Genomic DNA, 19,921 nt, shown 5'->3' on the forward strand with positions numbered 1-19,921 from the left:
TCCGTCTCATATAACACGAACAGGCTAGAAAGTGAGATTTCTCTTTTTAGATTTATGAAGACTCTGAGACTGAGACACTTCTTTACCACTATAGCAGCCTCACAAGGGACTTTGAATGACTTTCCATGAACTTTGAGTTCATGGAATTCAAACCTAGACGCACGTACCAGGCGCCAGTATCCCATAAGTTATTGGGCACATTTGAACTGTTGGTGAAAAAGGATTCAGAGCAACTGTAATACAACCTAAAATGCAGACACAATTTAACAAATAAGGAAAAGAATACCATCAAAACACTGGCCATGAACACAAATCAGGCATTTCAACCCACAGCAAAGGAGGATTAGCAATGATGGATAAAAGTTTCTACCAACAAAAAGTCGACGAGCATGTTGGAGATGTACAAACCTAGGTGTTACTAGAAAAAGACCCCACACCAAAAACAGCAGTGATCTTGACTGTCACCTTACAGAAATCAGAAGATATGGGATGGATCACTTTAGTGACCAGGGGCCATATGTATCAAGCAAAATTGCACTTGCAAACGCCAAAATTTGCAGAATTTCGGCATTTGCGAATGCAATTTTGCCAAATGGTATGTATTAAGGCAAAATAAGGAGTCGCTAAATTTGAGATTCCTTATTTTGCAATTGCATTTAAGGAATCGCAAATTTTGCGATTTCTTAAATGCAATGTAAGAAGCACCAAAAAAGTGCAATTTAGCATTAAGGAATCGCAAATTACCACCAACTTCAAGTTGGTGGTAATTTGCGATTTATTTGAAAAATACACTTTTTTGCATTTCTCAAAGTGACATGTGGCACACATACATGCCCTTAGGGCGTGTATGTGTGCCATATGCGCACACATGTAAATTTCAGGTGTGCATCAGGGTGTCCTTATGACACCCTTGAAATTATTCTCAATTTGTGATTCTCAAATTGAGAATCATAAATTGAGAATAACTTCCCATTCATTCCTATGGACCTCCTGGCCAATAGAAATGAATGGGAAAGTATTCCTTAATTGCGATTCGCAATTTGCAAATCGCAATTAAGGAATATTAAGAAATCGCAAAAAAATTGCGATTTTTTACATACATTCCTATTTGCAATTCTCAAATAGCGATTTCTAAAGAATTGCTATTTGAGAATCGCAAATCAGGATGTTGATACATATGGCCCCAAATGTTTTTTGACAACATCGTTCCCTGGGAGGCCACACTTGTATATGCTTCCAAACGTTCATAAAAATCTGGTAGATCCACCGTGCAGACTCATAGTATCAGGGTGCAGCTCATTGTTTGAACCAATCGGTATATATTTGGATACATTTCTGCAACATATTGTCCAGTCACGGTGTAGTTACATCAAAGATACCACACACTTTCTGAACAAGCTAGGTGCTTTACCAATGGAAGGGTGGCAACAGTGGGTACTATGTTTCATCGATGTGACATCATTGTACACTAGAAGCAGTGGAATGGGAACTGTTGAATTAATCGGATATAAAAGCTCATAGATTATTTCTATTGGAATTACTACACTTCTGTTTGTATCATAGTTACTTTTTCACTTACAACTGAGAGGAACATCGATGGGATTTGCCGGGGCCCGGCATGTGCAAATATTTTTATGGCTAAGTTCGAAGTGGAAAATATTCTAGAAAAACCAATATGGAAGGAGAACTTGTTACTAAGTTGTCGTTTCATTGACGACATCTTCCTAATTTGGAAGAGGTCATCAGATACTTTGGAGTAGATCATAACGAAATCGAACCTTATTGACAGCAGTTTACAATTCAACCAGCAACATCAGACAGACTGAGTTATATTTTTGGGATGTCAGCATACAGAAAGACAGAACAGGACTAAGCCCCAAGGTTTATACTAAGCCTACCGATAAAAAACAATGCTTTTCTCTATCAGAGCTTCCATCCCAGAGGGTTGGTGGACAATCTACCTTTCTCTCAATACCTCAGAATAAGAAGAATATGCTCAGATCAAGACACAGGTTTGAATATCACCAAAGCACAAAAAAGAAGGTATTTACAAAGGAAGTATTCAGCAGAATTTTTGGAAGACACGGAGAGCAAGGTGATGAGGATGGGAAGGCATGAATTGTTACAGCAACGCTCTAAGAAGACTGGTATTTGTATCATCCCCTTTTGTATTGCTTTGTTCGCCCTAAGTTGGCAGGGTATGCTCAGACGTGAGTCCCTTGCTCACTTCGCCACTGGATTCAAGCAAGCCTGGCTGAAGACGGCTGTAATGCCAGAAACCGGTCCTAGGAAGCTTGTTACCGGTCCAGGGAAGGCATTGCTTGGCAGTTCGGGCTGGACTGTTCCCATGAGGCACAGGGTCAGACTGATTTGCATATGGCCATGTCTGAACTGGGGTGGCAGAGTGGGCTAAAGAACACTGATGGATAAAACCCAGATCTGTTGACTGGCTGTGAGTGTTTGATTGGTTCAGATTATCCGTCCATCACCACCCCCTTTTGTACCGCTTTGTTCGCCATAAGTTGGCAGGGTATGCTCAGATGTGAGTCCCTTGCTCACTTTACCACTGGATTCAAGCAAGCCTGGTTGAAGACGGCTGTAATGCCAGAAACCGGTCCCAGGATGCTTGTTTCCCGTCCAGGGAAGACATGGCTTGGCAGTTCGGGCTGGACTGTTCCCATGAGGCACAGGCTCAGACTGATTTGCATATAGCCTTGTCTGAACTGGGGTGGAAGAGTGGGCTAAAGAACGGTGATGGATTAAACCCAGATCTGTTGACTGGGTGTGAGTGTTTGATTGATTCAGATGCTCCATCTATCACCACCCCCTTTTGTACCGCTTTTGGCCGCCATAAGTGTGGCAGGGTATGCTCAGACGTGAGTCCCTTGCTCACTTTGCCACTGGTTTCAAGCAAGCCGGGCTGAAGACGGCTGAAATGCCAGAAACCGGTCCTCGGAAGCTTGTTTCCGGTCCAGGGAAGACATGGCTTGGCAGTTCGGGCTGGACTGTTCCCATGAGGCACAGGGTCAGACTGATTTGCATATAGCCTTGTCTGAACTGGGGTGGCAGAGTGGGCTAAAGAACGGTGATGGATTAAACCCAGATCTTTTGACTGGGTGTGAGTGTTTGATTGATTCAGATGCTCCGTCCATCACCAACCCCTTTTGTACCTCATTTACATAGCCAGCAGTGACCAAGATCCAGCTCGATGATAAACACCTTTGCTATATACAATTCATCTAACTGTGAATCATCTAATCGTGAATCAGCTACATAGTCAGCGGTGCGTTAAGATCCAGCTGGAGGAAAAACACCTCTGGTAAAGGGCCACTATGATGGGTCCATGTACAGATGCAACAATGGACATTGGCATCACTTCTTCCACATCAGGGCTTGGGTGGTGAATGCCATGCACTGCAAGCATTAACCCTGAGAGTCACAGCTCACATTCTGCTCCTTTCATTCTTTCATGTCAGGGCCTGGGTGGTGAATGCAGTGCACTGCAAGCATTAACACAGAGAGTCGCAGCTCTCATTCGGATCCTTTCACTGGTTCCGCGTCAGGGCTTGGGTGGTAAATGTTGTGTACTGTAAGCAATATATCCGAGTGTGACAGTTCACATTCTTCTCCTTTCACTTTGCTTTTGGACACTGTTCTCTGGCCGCTGTCGCTGAATCATTACTGTTGTAGAAAACAACCAAACACCACAATCAGCTGTGACTATTCACCAGTGTGTGCTTGTTAAATTAGTTCTTCTTGCAGGGACTCAGTCCAAGTTTTTTGAGTTTATAGGTTTTATCACTAATCCCTAAAGTTAGCTGAAAATACCCTTCTTAGTCCAAGCATTGTTTCGAGAGCTGCTTTTGTTGCGGGGATTCTGCTCATGCACAGAACTATGCACAGGAAACCAGGACCTCAGTGTATTGTGGTGTACCAAAAATCCACCTCAGTGCCCGGAACCCCGATCCGACTAGCAACAGTGTCTCATTCATTCTCCGTACTACAGCGAAGCTACCAATGAGTAGACAACCCAGAACAAGCGACTTTGGGACCTCTCAGGAATACTGGGAATCAAGAACACTCTTTAGTTTTTATTCTCATAAATGTCCACAACGTGAGCAATCAGAAACACGGTATAGTTTTAAATGTTTATTTCAACTACGTGCTCTAAGATGCAGTATCTTTGCTAACATAAGTAAAAAGATGCATAAAATCAATACAATCAGCATTGTTACAATTCCATAAAATACAAAGGGAGAAATCATGTTATAATGATAGTGGAACCAGGTCTATAGCGCCTTGTGTACCACCCTCCCCTTGCTAGGTATTATAATAATAGAAGATCTCTAGGTTAAAACGGGGACCGCATACCACCAAAGTCAGGTGAAGTGAATCACATCCCAGATCAGCACAGCTCTTTGTCGATGGAAAGGTTTGTTCCAAGTGCTAGTCTCATGCATGCAATGCAATATTAAAAACACCTGAGTTTCAGAAATGAGCAGCTGTGTTAGTGTTGTGTCTAGAGCGTGGGCCGATCAACCTGCATCAACAGCATACATTGTTATTTTAACCTTGAACACTTTGTGCAGACTTGAGGTCGCAGTGTGAGTCTAGAGATATGAAAAACAGACCGTTCTCATGTGAAGGAAAAGCAAGCAGTTTGTCTTTATAAAAACAGAGACATATAGTGTCATGTGCAAAAGCAGCAAAATGGCGTTTTCGCAACTAACTCACTTATATGCTAATATAGCAATGTGTGCAGGCAGAATCGTATTCATCCCTACACTTTTACGGGTAGCATGAACAGGAACTCTTGGATGTTTTTTTTTGTAACTCTTCATCGCCAAATAAAAACCACCAGTGTTTCTTTCTTTTATTCCACATTGTGCTAGTCTACCAGTGGATTCCCTGTTATATCACGTTGTTTTTTCTATGTGTACCGAAGTGAACAATCACTGGGAACAGATATTTTTATTATTGTACAAATCTGTGGTTTTCTTCATTTCTTCTAGTCGAGTCTTCATTCATCTGGTATTTGAATAACCCACATAATTATATACTTGTTCCTGTAATTCCCTCATCTCACAATAACTGCACTGTTCTGCTCCTGTCTATGTCCTCAGATGAGTCAATATTATTGTTAATGTTCTTAAGTTCTTTTTGAATTCACTGCATCTCTAGGATTAATTCTAAGTGAGTTAAATGAAGGTGTGTGTTCGCTGAGGCTATGTAGGATCAGAAATTGACAAAATCTTGGCACACTATTAGTGCAATTGTAAGGTTTACCCCAGGTGTGTTCGCAATTGACAAAATCACTTCTAACATTCATTGCAATGCTCATTTTTACTCTGTGTGTGTTAGTTGATGTAGCCGTAGGTTTAATAACTGACTGAAGATATTCACACATTCACTGCACCTGAAAGGATTTTTCTGTGTGTGCATTAACTGATGAATCCGTAATGCGAAAGATTTCCTAAAGGTACTTCTAAACTCACTACAGTTGTATGGTATTTACAGAGTGAGTGCAAGCTGATGTCTGCATAGGCTTGATAATTGACTACATTTCTTCAGACATTCATTGCACTTGAAGGCTTTTCTTCTGCGTGTGTTCGCTGATGCCTGTTTAGGATTGATAATGGACTACAGCTTTTCAAACATTCATGGCATTTAAAAGATTTGTTTCCCCTTTGTGAGCTTGCTGATGATTTCTTAATGCTGAAGAGTAAGTAAAACTACTTCCACATTCATTGCAATGGTAGGGTTTTTCCCCTGTGTGTGTTCTCTGATGTGTGTGGAGGCTTGATTGTACCCTAAAACTACTTCCACATTCACTGCAATTGTATGGTTTTTCCCCAGTGTGTATTCGCTGATGTCTGCGGAGGTTTGATAACTGACTGAAGCTCTTTACACATTCACTGCACTGGTATGGTTTTTCCCCTGTGTGTGTTCGCTGATGTGTTTGGAGTTCTGCTAACGTACTGAAACTCTTCACACATTCATTGCAATGGTAGGGTTTCTCCCCTGTGTGGGTTCTCTGATGTGTGTGGAGGCTTGATTGTACCCTAAAACTACTTCCACATTCACTGCAATTGTATGGTTTTTCCCCAGTGTGTATTCGCTGATGTCTCTGGAGGGTTGTTAACTGACTAAAGCTCTTTACACATTCACTGCACTGGTATAGTTTTTCCCCTGTGTGTGTTTTCTGATGTGTGTGGAGGTGTGATAGTAACCTAAAACTACTTCCACATTCACTGCAATTGTATGGTTTTTCCCCAGTGTGTATTCGCTGATGTCTCTGGAGGCCTGTTAACTGACTGAAGCTCTTTACACATTCACTGCACTGGTATGGTTTTTCCCCTGTGTGTATTCTCTGATGTGTGTGGAGGTGTGCAATTTGATTGAAGCTCTTTACACATTCCTTGCAATGATATGGTTTTTCCCCTGTGTGTATTCGCTGATGTGTTTGGAGATGTGATAACCGACTGAAGCTCTTTACACATTCATTGCAATGGTATGGTTTTTCCCCTGTTTGTATTTGCTGATGCTCTTTTATGGTTTCTAATTGGCTAAAGTTCTTGACATATTCAGTGGAATTGCACGATTTTTCTCCTGACCGTGTTTCCTGAAGGGTCAGCATAGTTAATAAACTACTTGCGTTATTTTCACATTCCCTGTATGTGTGTTATATTTTGGACGCGTGATTTCCGATTTAACAATACAATACAAGACTCACTAAATACCTGCCACATTCATAATATCAGTAAGGCTTCCTTGTGGGTGATTGCATCTTTAGATTGGATAATGGCTTTGCCTGCTTGCGGGTAAAGCTTAATCTTCCTTCCGGTAGGTGCAAATTGGGACAATACTCTGTACTTCAGAGAGCAGATCTCCGCTTTCCTTTAGCCTTCAGTTGTTAGGCTCCACTTCATTGTGCTTTTCCCTGGTGCCTGCGGTTTGGCTAGAAAGTGTTTGCAATACACCTAGAGCACTGAATGCTGGTCTGTTGCCAGTTTAGATAGCGAAGCACTGCTCTAGCCATATCATGATGGTGAAGCGACTCGTAATGTGTACAGCTACTCCAAAGAGTGTCCCGGGGCAAAGCACAGGTCAGAAAAGAAAGCAAATCTGTTTGTTTTCAACATGGACAAAAAGCCAAGTTTTCAACCTTTTTTAAACATTTTCATGTTGCTAACAGCTCAAAGCTGAAGAGGGAGTTTGTTCCAAGCTATGGACCCCAAAGAGACACGAGACCTTCCTCCAACTCTCATACCGGCCTCATGATCAAAGCTGGTGTTGGACGCTTGTTTATACAGCAGGTGGTTTGTCAGTTTTGTTGCCTTAATTTTGTTGAGGTCATTTCTTCGTCTTGGGGTATCGAGGTGCAGATCTCAGACTCGGACACTCACTGAATTGCCTTTGACTGCTTCTTCCTGGATCTGTCCTCTTCCTCTGATTGCACTGATGTTTTTGGAGCTCCTTATTTTTGATAATTTTTGCAGGTTTGATGTGTTATCTTCATTATTCATAATCAATCTGTGCATTTAAGGCTTATTTTCTGTTGGATGTAAAGAAATGCAATATTACTAAATGCAAATGTAATAGAATGTGAATACATAATATTTAACCAGCTGTAGAAGACATCTCTTCTCTACCATATTTGAAATTTGGTAAGGAACATTTTACCATACATGGATATTTCAATAAAACTGTGGTTGAAAATGTCACATCTTATTTACTTCTGAAAAGGCAGTGATTTACCATTATTCACAGAGTAACTTACTAAAGAAAGGGCAGCCACAGAGCACTCGTGCTACAGGTACAGTTTTAGGTAGATACACATGGATAAGATTTCAATTAACCAAACAGATTGTGGAAAAAGAGTGGAATCAGGAAGCGCTGCCGTTAATTTAGTTTCAGGAAGTATCTACCAAAGGTAGCTCTTCCGGAAGTGTATAACAAAGGTAACTCTTCAGGAAGTGTATAACAAAGCTAACTCTTTAGGAAGTGTATAACAAAGGTAACTCTTTAGGAAGTGTACAACAAAGGTAACTCTTCAGGAAGTATATATGACAAAGGTAACTCGAGACACCTTTTTCACAATGCTTTCCTGTTCACACTGGATCAGCTCAAATGCCTACTCCCGCCTTTACCTTGCAGCTTATTAAGGGCCTTACTACGAGTGCGACGGCCCTCATGATCGCTGTACGCATGGTAGTGGTCCAACTGCCACCATCCTGGCGGTCTGACCGCCGTATTATGAGTGTGGTGGTGGGACTGCCATGAAACCGCCACCGCGCCAGGATCAAGGATCCCGCTGTGGAGGCGATCTGCAAATACCCTGAATATGTTGGCAGTGCCGATGCCGACATCTACGAGCATATTACGGTCTGCATATCCACCGTCCTTTTCATGGCGGGGACCCCGCCATGAAAAGGATAAAGGACATGCAGGTAAGGGGGCCCTCACCGGGCCCCAGCCGATTCTGCTTCTGGAGTTGCATGCGGGGGGCACATGTTGTCCCAGCCCATGGAATTGCACCCTTGTTCCTGCACAGTGTGGCATGCTTGACATGGTGCAGGAACGTGCTGCAGGCACTCTTAAGGTGGTGGTATGCTTTTTAGGCTCTCCAATGAACCTAATATAGCCGCCACAAGACCACTGCTGCACTGCCCACCCAACCTGGATTTAGGTCATAATCTGGCGGCGGGCTCTCAATGGGCTTGGCAGTCTGCCAGGTACCTCCGCTGTGGTAGTCTCATTGGAAGACCGCAACACTCATAATAAGGCCCTATGTCACTTTCAACACATTTTACCGCCCTCCTGGCTCAAGCATTTCTGGATCCTTCTAACCTGCAAGACTGGAGCATTATCCCGAGTTGAGGTGGATTTTCTATCAGCGTAATATATATCCATCTCCCTTGAACTATGGACTGATTCTGCCTTGAAAGACAACTTAAAAAGTGAGTCTTTAGTTCTTCCTAAATTAGGTAAAGTTAAGATTCTGTTGCATTTCAATCAGCAGATCCTTCCAGGGTTTTCTGTGAAACAGAATGAGGGGCTGATTGCAAAGGCCCGTCTTTATATTGCGCACACAGATATGGCAAAAAAACATTAATTCATGTTGTTTATTATTCAACAATATCAGTCATTTATTCCTCATAGAGAATCCATCACAACCAATAATTTATCTGAAATATCCCTACATCCAACAGATGTGTGCATATTAATAATTGTTTTTGTTGTTCAACATTTACAAGATATTTGACTTATTGTTGTCTGTCTAAGGCCAGGATGCTATTTTGTGACTCAACAGGGCTTTGGTAGAGCAGGTGGAGGTGTCTGTTGTCCACAGGTGAAGTCACATTTCTCCCTTCCCATATTTCTTTTATCCAGGGATACCTCATTCCATGTCCTTCAGCTCCTGACTCCCCTCGGTCTGTGTACTCACTCTACAGGGTTCACTGTTAGCTGAGGCAGGGGACACACTTGAAGCATGCACACAGCAGATGCAGATAATGGCCTGATAGTCAAGAGGCCGTGGTTGGCAGTACGGAGCTCACACGCTTCATTTCAGAAGCTCACCTGGGAGGTACTAACTGAGGAGGTGCACAGGAAGGGGCCTATTAGCTATAAACAGAGATAGTGCACAGGTGAGTGCTTGGGTGTGCAGTCATAATATCGAGTCTTTTATTTCGACTGGACAGAATATCGAGTAAAAAATATAGAATGGACATAATATCGACTAGACATAATATAGACAACAAAAATATCGAATTTAAGGTAAGTTAATAATATTTTAAATTTTTTGTGTAATATTATTCTGTAGCGGGTTGTGGGTTTATAGGGGAATAGGGTGGGAAGTAATTTAATTATAATTAATTAAATATGTTAATTTATGTATTGATATTTCTTTAGAATTAATTGTTAAATAATTAATAATTGGTAATTAATTAAAATATAATTGGTAATTAATAATAATTGATTAATTTATAAATATGTTAATTTTATTAAATTATTTTCTGTAGCGGGTGGTGGGTTAATAGGGGAATAGGGTGGGAAGTAATTTAAATTTAATTAATTAAATATGTAAATTAATAATAATTGTTAATTAATTATTATTTGGTAAATAATTAAAATATAATTGGTAATTATAAATATTTAAAGAATAAATAAATAATAATTAGTAAATTAATATCTGTAGTGGGTTGTGAGTTTATAGGGGGATAGGGTGGGGAGTAATTTAATAATAACTAATTAAATATGTTAATTAATTAAATTTGTTAATTAATTAATAATTGACCATTAAATAAAATTTACTTCGTAAATAAAAGTAATCGGTTTTGGAAATTAAATTTAAGTTTTGGGTTTTTGGGTAAAGGGGTATTTTTAGGGTTCAGGGTCAGTTTTGGGTTTTTGGGTAAAGGGGTATTTTTAGGGTTCAGGGTCAGTTTTGAGTTTTTGGGTAAAGGGGTATTTTTAGGGTTCAGGGTCAGTTTTTTGTTTTTGGGTAAAGGGGTATTTTTAGGGTTCAGGGTCAGTTTTTAGTTTTTGGGTAAAGGGGTATTTTTAGGGTTCAGGGTCAGTTTTTAGTTTTTGGGTAAAGGGGTATTTTTAGGGTTCAGGGTCAGTTTTCAGTTTTTGGGTAAAGGGGTATTTTTAGGGTTCAGGGTCAGTTTTTAGTTTTTGGGTAAAGAGGTATTTTTAGGGTTCAGGGTCAGTTTTCAGTTTTTGGGTAAAGGGGTATGTTTAAGGGTTCAGGGTCAGTTTTTAGTTTTTGGGTAAAGGGGTATTTTTAGGGTTCAGGGTCAGTTTTTAGTTTTTGGATAAAGGGGTATTTTTAGGGTTCAGTGTCAGTTTTTAGTTTTTGGGTAAAGGGGCATTTTTAGGGTTCAGGGTCAGTTTTGGGTTTTTGGGGTACAGGGGTACAGTGTAAAAATAAAGTAAAATTTAATTTAAATTAAATTAATTTAATGAAATTAAATTAAATTAAATTATATTATATTAATATGTTTATTTAATAATATGTTTTTATATATATATATATATATGTATTATTTTTGGTGATATAATTTTTTAATTTATATTAATTATTTATTAATATTACATTTATTTAATAATTATTTCTAAGTTTATATTAAATATATTTATATATATTATTTTTAACTTAATTTTAAGACATTTAAAAAAATCGATATTTTGACAGTCTATATTTTTGTAAGTCGATATTTTGGAGTCGATATTTTAGTACTTACCTGTTTGAAGATAGGCAGTCGATATTTTGTCCCTCGATATTTTATCCTCGATATTTTGGTATCTCCATATTTTTGAGGTTGATATTATGTCAGTGATCGGAGTGCTTGTGATGTATAAACAGATGAGGTGCACATATAGGTACCTATGAGGTACAAACAGAGCAGGTGCATATATAGGCACCTATGAGGTACAAACAGACCAGGCGCACAGGTAGGTACAAATGAGGTATAAACAGAGGAAGTAAAGAGGTAGGTGCTTCAGTGACACGGGGACTATATCTGCTTCTTGGACCTCTTCCTATAATGCTAGCTCTTGCTCCTTCTACAACACTTGCTGCAGACAGAGGGCCTGATTTAGAGTTTATCGGACAGGTATTTTGTCAAACATAACAACAGATCCCGTCTGTTTTATTACAAATGCCAGAGGATATAATACACTTTAATAGTGTGGACGGGACACCTGCCACATTTTTGACAGAATAAACCATCCACCTAAATATAAATCGGGCCATTGGCAGACATTGTGTCCAGTGTCTTCTCACTGTTGGAAAGCATCCATTTTAGTAATGGCACAGTATTATCTCACCACTGCTGTGGCTTGCAGTCTTAAGGCCATTATGAATGGTCTAAGATGTGTGCCAGAATGCCTGTGAATAGTTTAGCATGAGCGTTTAGGAGGGAGATGGGCCTTTATGATGAGCAGGACTAGGGGGTTTTCCAGAGCCTGAGAATAAGTGTTATTACTGTTTCTCTCTTGGTGTCAGTGGGCTTGTCTGTGTCCCCAGATGAGTTGTTTACAGCTTATCTTATTTATGCACAAAGAGTTGGAGTTTTTAGGGCTAAGCAACTCTTTCAACAATGTTTGAAAACAAAACTAGTCAGGTGATTGCTGCCAGGTGTACATGTTTTGCATGTGTAGAATCACACACTAGTAAATGCAGTGCACGCATGCTTCGCCTTGTCAGTTTGTGAATGAACCCTAACTTGTGAGTAAGTGAAAATTCACAGACTCCAATCTGACTCTTTCTGACTCTTTCTGACACTTAGAGTTTCACTTCCACAAAATGCGGGAGTAACTCTCTTTCCAGGGTAGGAAGAGAAATGGATCACCCTCTAAACGTGGTGGCGAGTAGTGCTATACGGTTCATAGCACCATTTATGCGAGTAAAACTGGGGAAATGGTACAATGCACTGAGAAAATGGCATGTGATGACAATGTGACATGACAGTCCCACTACATGTTCTTTTGCACTTTTTTTGGGCTGTCTGTGTCCAGTTTATCAAGGCCCAGGGTTTAATTTCAAGTCAAGAGATAGTGCAGGATTAGACTAATTATAATGTCATACATTCCAACAAATGCCTTTACCACGCAATGCCTTGACCACGCAAGTCTTTACCACGTACCACGCAAGTCTTTACCATGCATATGCCTTGACCATGCATAAAGAAAGATTTACAAAAATGGCCCTGCCGATAAAGGGTGGGGGCCCTTGAGCCCACCCAAGGCACCCACATGATCATTGTTGGGGGACAGGGGGGGTCCCAAAGCCCCCGTGATGCCAGCGGGAGCCAGTATTGTTCCTACCCATAGAGAGCAGCTTAAAATCCTGCACTCTAGGGGCAGGAGCAATTTTTTCAGTTGTTTCTCTGCCCTCTTCATAAGCAGTGCATTGTGGGTGGCATAATTTATAGTTAGCCCAGGTAACTATAACTGCTGAGTTTATATGGTTTTGTGTGTGTGAAATCTGAGCCTGAGTAAATGTCCCTGTACCCTTTTTTTTCTGTGAATTTCTAAAGTTTTTGATGCTATTTCCTACCTATAACGTCCCTGTAACCTTTGCTTTTTTCAGTGAAAATATCTCTCTTTCTCTTTCTCTTTCTCCTCTCCCTCTCTCTTTCTTTCTCTCTCTCTCTTTCTTTCTTTCTCCCTCTCTCTTTCTTTCTCTCTCTCTCTCTATATATATATATATTCGCCTATTACACATTTTGTGATATCTTACTCTAATTCCTCATTTCTCTCACATTTTCATACACAAATCTTGGCAGTTTTCAGCGTTAAAGTAAATAGATTCTCTGTGTTTCTGAATTTCATATTTCCCATAAAAACCAAAGAGGCTTCTTGCACTGAGGGCATGAGGGTACATGGGGGCTGACCTCTGAACTGCCCTGCGGCTTGTCTTAACACCTTAATATGGTGTACTTGAGGCACATAGAGGAGATCACCATATCTACTTAAATTTACCAAAAGTTATGACAAGGCCTTGAACACAGGCACCTATAATGCACCGGACAACCTCCTGTACTTAGCTGTGTTCACATTCAGTCCTGTTAGGCACTGCCATGCTCCCCGATGGAACTTCCCACCACTGAGGGGCTGATAATCATTTCCAACTCTTAAGCAGATGTATTTCACAAGTAGAACAATATCCAACGAGGCTTTACACTTCCATACAGCATACCGCTCGCAAATAAACATTTCTCCTGCAGAAAGGCTAGGTGACAGCATTAGCCAGTGTGTCAGGGGCTCTAGTCCAAGAAAGAAATGCCCTCTTTGGTCCCTGTTTAAACTGAGAAATACAGCAATAATTAGAGTTCAGTGGGCCCTGGTGCCACTGCACCTGCTGCACTAATGGAAGCTATGCCTCTAGTTTAGGCGTTGTATTTGAAAGTAGGAGTGGAAGATAGGCAATTTGTGTTGAGATAAAAATAATGATTTAGAATTTCTGTTTTTACACTGAAACTCTTATCCTAATAATTGATTGTGAATACATAGAAAATTGCGTGTGCTAATGTAATTTAATACGTGTTTTAATGTATAGGGCAGGCATGGGGAATACCTTATTAAAAGAGGCTATCTATCTTCTAAGGAAGAGGTTAAGTACATTGGTAAAGACATAAATGAAATACACATACAAAGAGATGCACAGACCCACAAACACACACACCAAATATGAACACACAGACAGCTAACTACCCACAATGGTGCACACAAACACATAAATACAAATAGAAAAAAACTAACAGCCACCAACAGATATTCAAATAGTCGCACATAAACATGCACACACAAGCAAACACACAGGTTAAAAGACACTCAGACACGTAAACCAGCACACACCTCATTGACACTGGAGTAAATAGGTAATAATGAGACAGTGGCAGGCAGGAACATAGGTTGGGTAGTAAGATAGGAGGGGTGAGCTGTAGATTTTCCATGAATGGAGCTGGCATATAATGTTAAAACACATTATATGACAAGCAGGGCGCATGAAAGGTGTAATGGAAAGGAGACACATGCGGAGTGAGAGAAAACATGTTATTTTGTAATACAACCAACATTGTTGAAGACTTTCAAAACAGAAAGGGAAAAGTGTGTGCGCGCGTCTGTGTCTGTGGGTCGATAAAAATTCCTGTTGAAATGCGACAGACATCTCACCGTACCCTACTGAAAGCATCTGTGCCCAACTATTTAGCAGAAAATACACTTACTAGTGAGATGTAACACCCCAAATACCACCCCCTGAAGCTGTGCCCCTGCTGGCATGGCAGAGAATGACACCGGTTATGGAATGAAGTAGAATTTCAAGTACAAGGGTCTCTACAGCAGCACACAGGCTGGGGGCCTAACTTGGCCTGGTGCTCTAGGGGGTGCCGTTCCCACAAAATCTGCAGCCCGATCTTGCTTGGCCAGGGATGAGGGACGGCAACGTAAGACACACAGTGAGTCGGCAACAGGCAGGAAGCCCTGATACCTGCTACTGTTTAGCCCACTGAGCAGAAAGGTGACCATGTCCCAAAAGGGGCTACTGCCCACTAGATTAGCAGACATGAAAACATCCGTCCACAACAGCCCCTCAGAGATCACTGAACAGTGCTTTAACTATACACAAGGACAGAGCACAGAGGTCGCCGTCACCAACAACAATTGATGGAATAATTCACACTAAGTGGGAAGGGTATGCCCAGACATGGGTCCCGTGCTCACTACACCACTGGAATTGAAATTTGAAATTAAAACATATGTAGTTACTCATAAAGATACTATCCAGCCATACAGTCCTGCACACATGCTGTCTTCAAAACACATACAAACAGTGAGTCAGTCATTCATGCATCTGTGCGCTAAGTAATACTCCCCACCGAATCATACAGACACTCATTTTGGTACTCAAATAAGCAACTAATAACCCATATACACACTGATGTAGCTACTCACCAACCCATGCAGCCACTTATATACAAAGTGAGACACTGATACAGATATTTAAATATTTAAAGATTACTCGCTAATACACCTATTCACTTAAATATACTTAATAAGTCAGTTATACAATCAATTTTACAAAAAAAACATCCATTTAGATACTCAGATACCCATTTATTCTTCCATCGACCTTTAGATATACATATATAAAAAATATTTATTTTTCAGAAAGACACACATTCACTGGATGATGACATCAGTGATGTCATCAGGGATGTCATTTGAGATATCATCAGTGATGTCATGAGTGATGTCACTAACCATGTCATGAGTGATGTAATATGTGACGTCCTCAGCAGTGCATTGCGGGCGCACATGTTATAGTTAGCTGAGCTAACTATAACGGAGGAATTATTTCAAAGGTTTTGTATGAGAGAAATGTTTAGCAAACTATAACGTGTGAAACTTATGGTTTTTTCAATGAATTTCTAAGCTTTTTTAAATGCTAATTCCTAACTATAACGTGTGTGAAACCTATGGTTTTTTCAAAGAATTTGCAAGGTTTTTTAAATGCTAATTTCTAACTATAACGTGTGAGAAACCTATGTTTTTTTTCAGTGAATTTAAAAGGTTAATTTATAAATGTATTAATTATTATGTCTTTCTTTTTATACTAATTTCTTATATTTTTAATATAAATATGTATATTTATTTTATTTTTTAGAATATATTTCATATTCTTATTATAAAAGAATAACAAAACTAAATTGCAAAGGAATTTTTGGATTAATAATTGCTTGACGTCGGTTGCAAGTATAACACAGCTCCACCAATGCTCTTGGGGCCCTATGCTCACAATGCTGTATCAATCCTAACACCTCCTTCAAGCATGTGCAAGGTTTTGGCGCAGCATAAGCTCAAAAGCATAAGCTCAAAAGTGACTGAATGAAATGTTATACATTTCACTCAGTCACTTTTAGGAGGCGTTGCTGCACCCGCTTCTGCACAAGAAAGCCTCTTCTGGCGCAGAGCTTTACAATGTAATACACCCTCCAGATGCGTCAAATTGTTAGTAGCACACACCATGGCACATCTTTTGCACCACCGCTGTGTCACAAAAGTGACGCAATGGCTGTGTAAAAGAGACACAAGGGGATTGTAAATCCGCCCCTAACACATACAAATTCACCCAGGCAGTTTCACCAGCAGCGCAATTTGAAGCATAGACTTGTACCATATTTATGTACATAAGTTACATTCAAGTGCTTCGGACATACTACAGTATACTATAGATAAACACCTTATAGATTTATGCTGTAGCACTTCCTTATAGTTCTGCACTTTCACATTCTCCATACGCTAGTAAGATATTCATTCATTCATTTATGAACTACACATTCAGTCTGACAAACTTTTACACACTAACATAGAAATATAGTTCTTTCTTTGACCAGTGAGGGTAGTTCTAAAAAGAACTTTCTTTTTTTTTTCTTTTTTTTTGTAGTTTTTTTGTTTGTGTTTTCTCAACAAATTCCAAGAGGTACCAAAGAATGAAAAAAAAAAACAACTAATGTCGAGGACAGCAATGATCCTGCATCCTTGGCGACAAAATTATAGCCACTTTATCGGCAGCGTTTCATCAGGTCTATAGACTGTTCCCCATAACACAAAAGTTTATCGCAATAAATGAATAGAATTGTAACTTTAGCAAAGTCAGAATCAATATGTGGGTGTGGACTGCTTGCTGAAAATGCTGTTGCCGCAGTTGATGTGCTTGGTGTAGCAGCGGGTGGATTCTCGTGCAACCTCCGTCATGCAGCTCGAGCAAAGTTCTTGGGGTGCAAGTTCTTCACGTGTCGCACCATATTTGCTGTGCCAAAGGAGTATTTTTTAGATGGTTCACCCCTTGAAAGAGTTGTTTGGCAAATTTTACAGGTTACTTTTGGAGCATTAACCTTTTTTTGTCCTTCTGGAAGAGTAAAAAAATTCCAAATTAGAGCTTCTTTCCTCTTCTTTAGACGTTCTTCAGGAATGAAATCTCCGTCTGAAGAACTGCTGGAAGATGACTCCATTGCTCTTATTATGGTGATCTTCCTTCTATTTGAGAAGATTCTCAGAAGAAATGCTTCTTCTTAGAAACTCAAAGTCGAATAATTATAATGGGACGGAACTTTCAACAGTCGCATTAGGAAAAGTTATGAACCAATCAAATCTCTACTTTTAAAGTCACATGCCTTTGCGTACGCTTATGATGCGCTTACGCAGCTATTTTGATGCAGAACGCATGATGTTCTACCGCGATTTGTGTAATTGTTTTTAAAAGTAATATATGAATATTACAAGTATTAAAAAAATCATAGTTATCAAAAATGTCTGCCCTTAGTATGTACATTAAATACATAAATAAATGTTTTAAACCAATTAAAAACATTGCCCCCTTTCGCGTACAGAACTCCGAACATGATGTCACACGGAAGCTTTAATGCGTCGCGTAACGTCAAAGCATATTCGTACCGTATGCATGGGTACACACTGAGTATGATAAGCAGTACAAACTATGGTGCGATCACCCTCTCAGTGACAAATCAGAGCTCAGGGCACGCTAAGGAGAATGATTAGAAGTGTTCACTCATTGCAGATCCAATTCTGGGCCTGCCTCTGCGCACATTATAACACCGCCCCCATCTCTCTCTGTTGTTAATTGTTAGTGCACACACTCACATGCGACCACCTAGCATGCTTGATATCACTAAGCCTGGAAACCAATACATTACCCAATGGGATGTCCCCCAGGGCCGTCATTCTTGCAGACCGAGAAAACGCTACCAATGACGGCCCTGGGCTTGATTTGGTCAGCCCCCGCGGTTCCCATATAATGCGGGCACTGACGTGAGCACATTCTCTTTTGCCTGCCTGTGCTGCGGTGACAGACAGACTGTCGAAAACACTCGAGACTCAGCGAAACTGCAGCCTTTGAAGACACGACAAAAGACGACAGAAGAAAAGGTAAGAGAAGACGTCACAACATCAGCTTCCACTGTATATTGTATATGCATAATGCTATTTTGTTCTCCTTCATATGACTTTCCTACCCCTCAATGGTTTTAAATTGTGCTTACATAATTGAAATATTTCTTTATAAGTCACAAGGTCCTATACACCTCTAATTTTAAAAATTGTTCATGCATACATTTCTGTGTTGTATTTCTGTACTACGCCACGTGCTTAGGCCTCTATTATTAATAATTGTGCGTCCATGATAGTATTTTTTTTCTGTGTCACGAGGCCGTCCCAGGTCTGTATTAAGTTATTGATCTTCCTTTGTTTGCTGAAGCTGCAACAGTCTAACTACGGAATATTAAGAATCCACATTAAAGTTCTCTTTTGATAGTAGTTACGCAACTCAGTTTACGATGACTAATCAAAATATCCTTTTGTTTCCTTCACCAAACATTGTTCAGAAGCAACCACGGCCTATCGAGCAACAGCAATGGAATTGTCTCCAACGTATTGAATATACTTTGACGTATAGAAGCAGAGTTCAAGTCGAGTGGTGAACTCCGGTGGCCGCATTGTTTATACAAGGTAGGCACAGCAGCCTAGATCTACAAAGCCCTCATAGCAATGCATTAGAAATAAGTCGGCATAACGGGCGTCAGTAATGCAGTAGGCACTTCCATATAGACACCACTTGAACGCGGCACTATAACAACTGAAATGCACCAGGTATACTGCACTCGTAAAACTGTAGTGTTAGCTTTATTTGTGAAACGAGAGAGGGCCTTGGTGACAAAATTATCGCCACTTTATCGGCAGCAAAGTACCGCTAAAGTGGCAATAATGGGTTTGATAATATGCTCTATGCAATTCCAATCGAAGCTCATGTTAGATGTGAAGGACATCTAACATGAGCTTAGATTGGAATTTCATAGAGCATATTATCAAACCCATTATCGCCACTTTAGCGACACTTTCCTGCCGATCAAGTGGCGATCATTTTGTCGCCTAGGCTTGATATTATGGCCCAGAGTGCGTAGTGTACAGCAGCTTCTCTGTAAAATCTATAATTACCTCCAAGCAGTGACAACAGATAGGTTACAACAGTATGACAAACAGATCCACAACCTTATTACGCCACTTTTGAGTCACTTTTAACATGGGTAAAGTGATGCAAGGAGCTAGTAAATCTCCGTCTGACAATTCAAGAAAAAATCTCAACTCCAGACTCTGTGACACAGTTTTAATCTTGTTTTCTCTCTCTTTCTCTCTCTCACTCTCTGTGACATAATTTCTCTTTCTCTCTTAAACTTATAGACACTGCTGTCTGCTTGGACGTGTAGAAGATTTGTTCAAATCAAGTTCAGTCAGTCTGTCAGAATACTTTATTTTGATAAATCAATATCATAAAAAGGCAACTGTACAATACAAAATACACAATATTTACACGAATAGAATAGAAAATTTG

General features: G+C 40.1%; 1 pseudogene; it reads right to left on the bottom strand.

The window, feature by feature from the left end:
- Window positions 1–5,342: 5,342 nt before the first annotated feature.
- On the bottom strand, window positions 5,343–7,431 carry LOC144806502 (uncharacterized; annotated as a pseudogene).
- Between the last annotated feature and the right edge of the window lie 12,490 nt (window positions 7,432–19,921).

Source organism: Lissotriton helveticus (genome assembly GCF_964261635.1).
Source record: "Lissotriton helveticus chromosome 1_1 unlocalized genomic scaffold, aLisHel1.1 SUPER_1_unloc_8, whole genome shotgun sequence".
Taxonomy (NCBI): domain Eukaryota; kingdom Metazoa; phylum Chordata; class Amphibia; order Caudata; family Salamandridae; genus Lissotriton; species Lissotriton helveticus.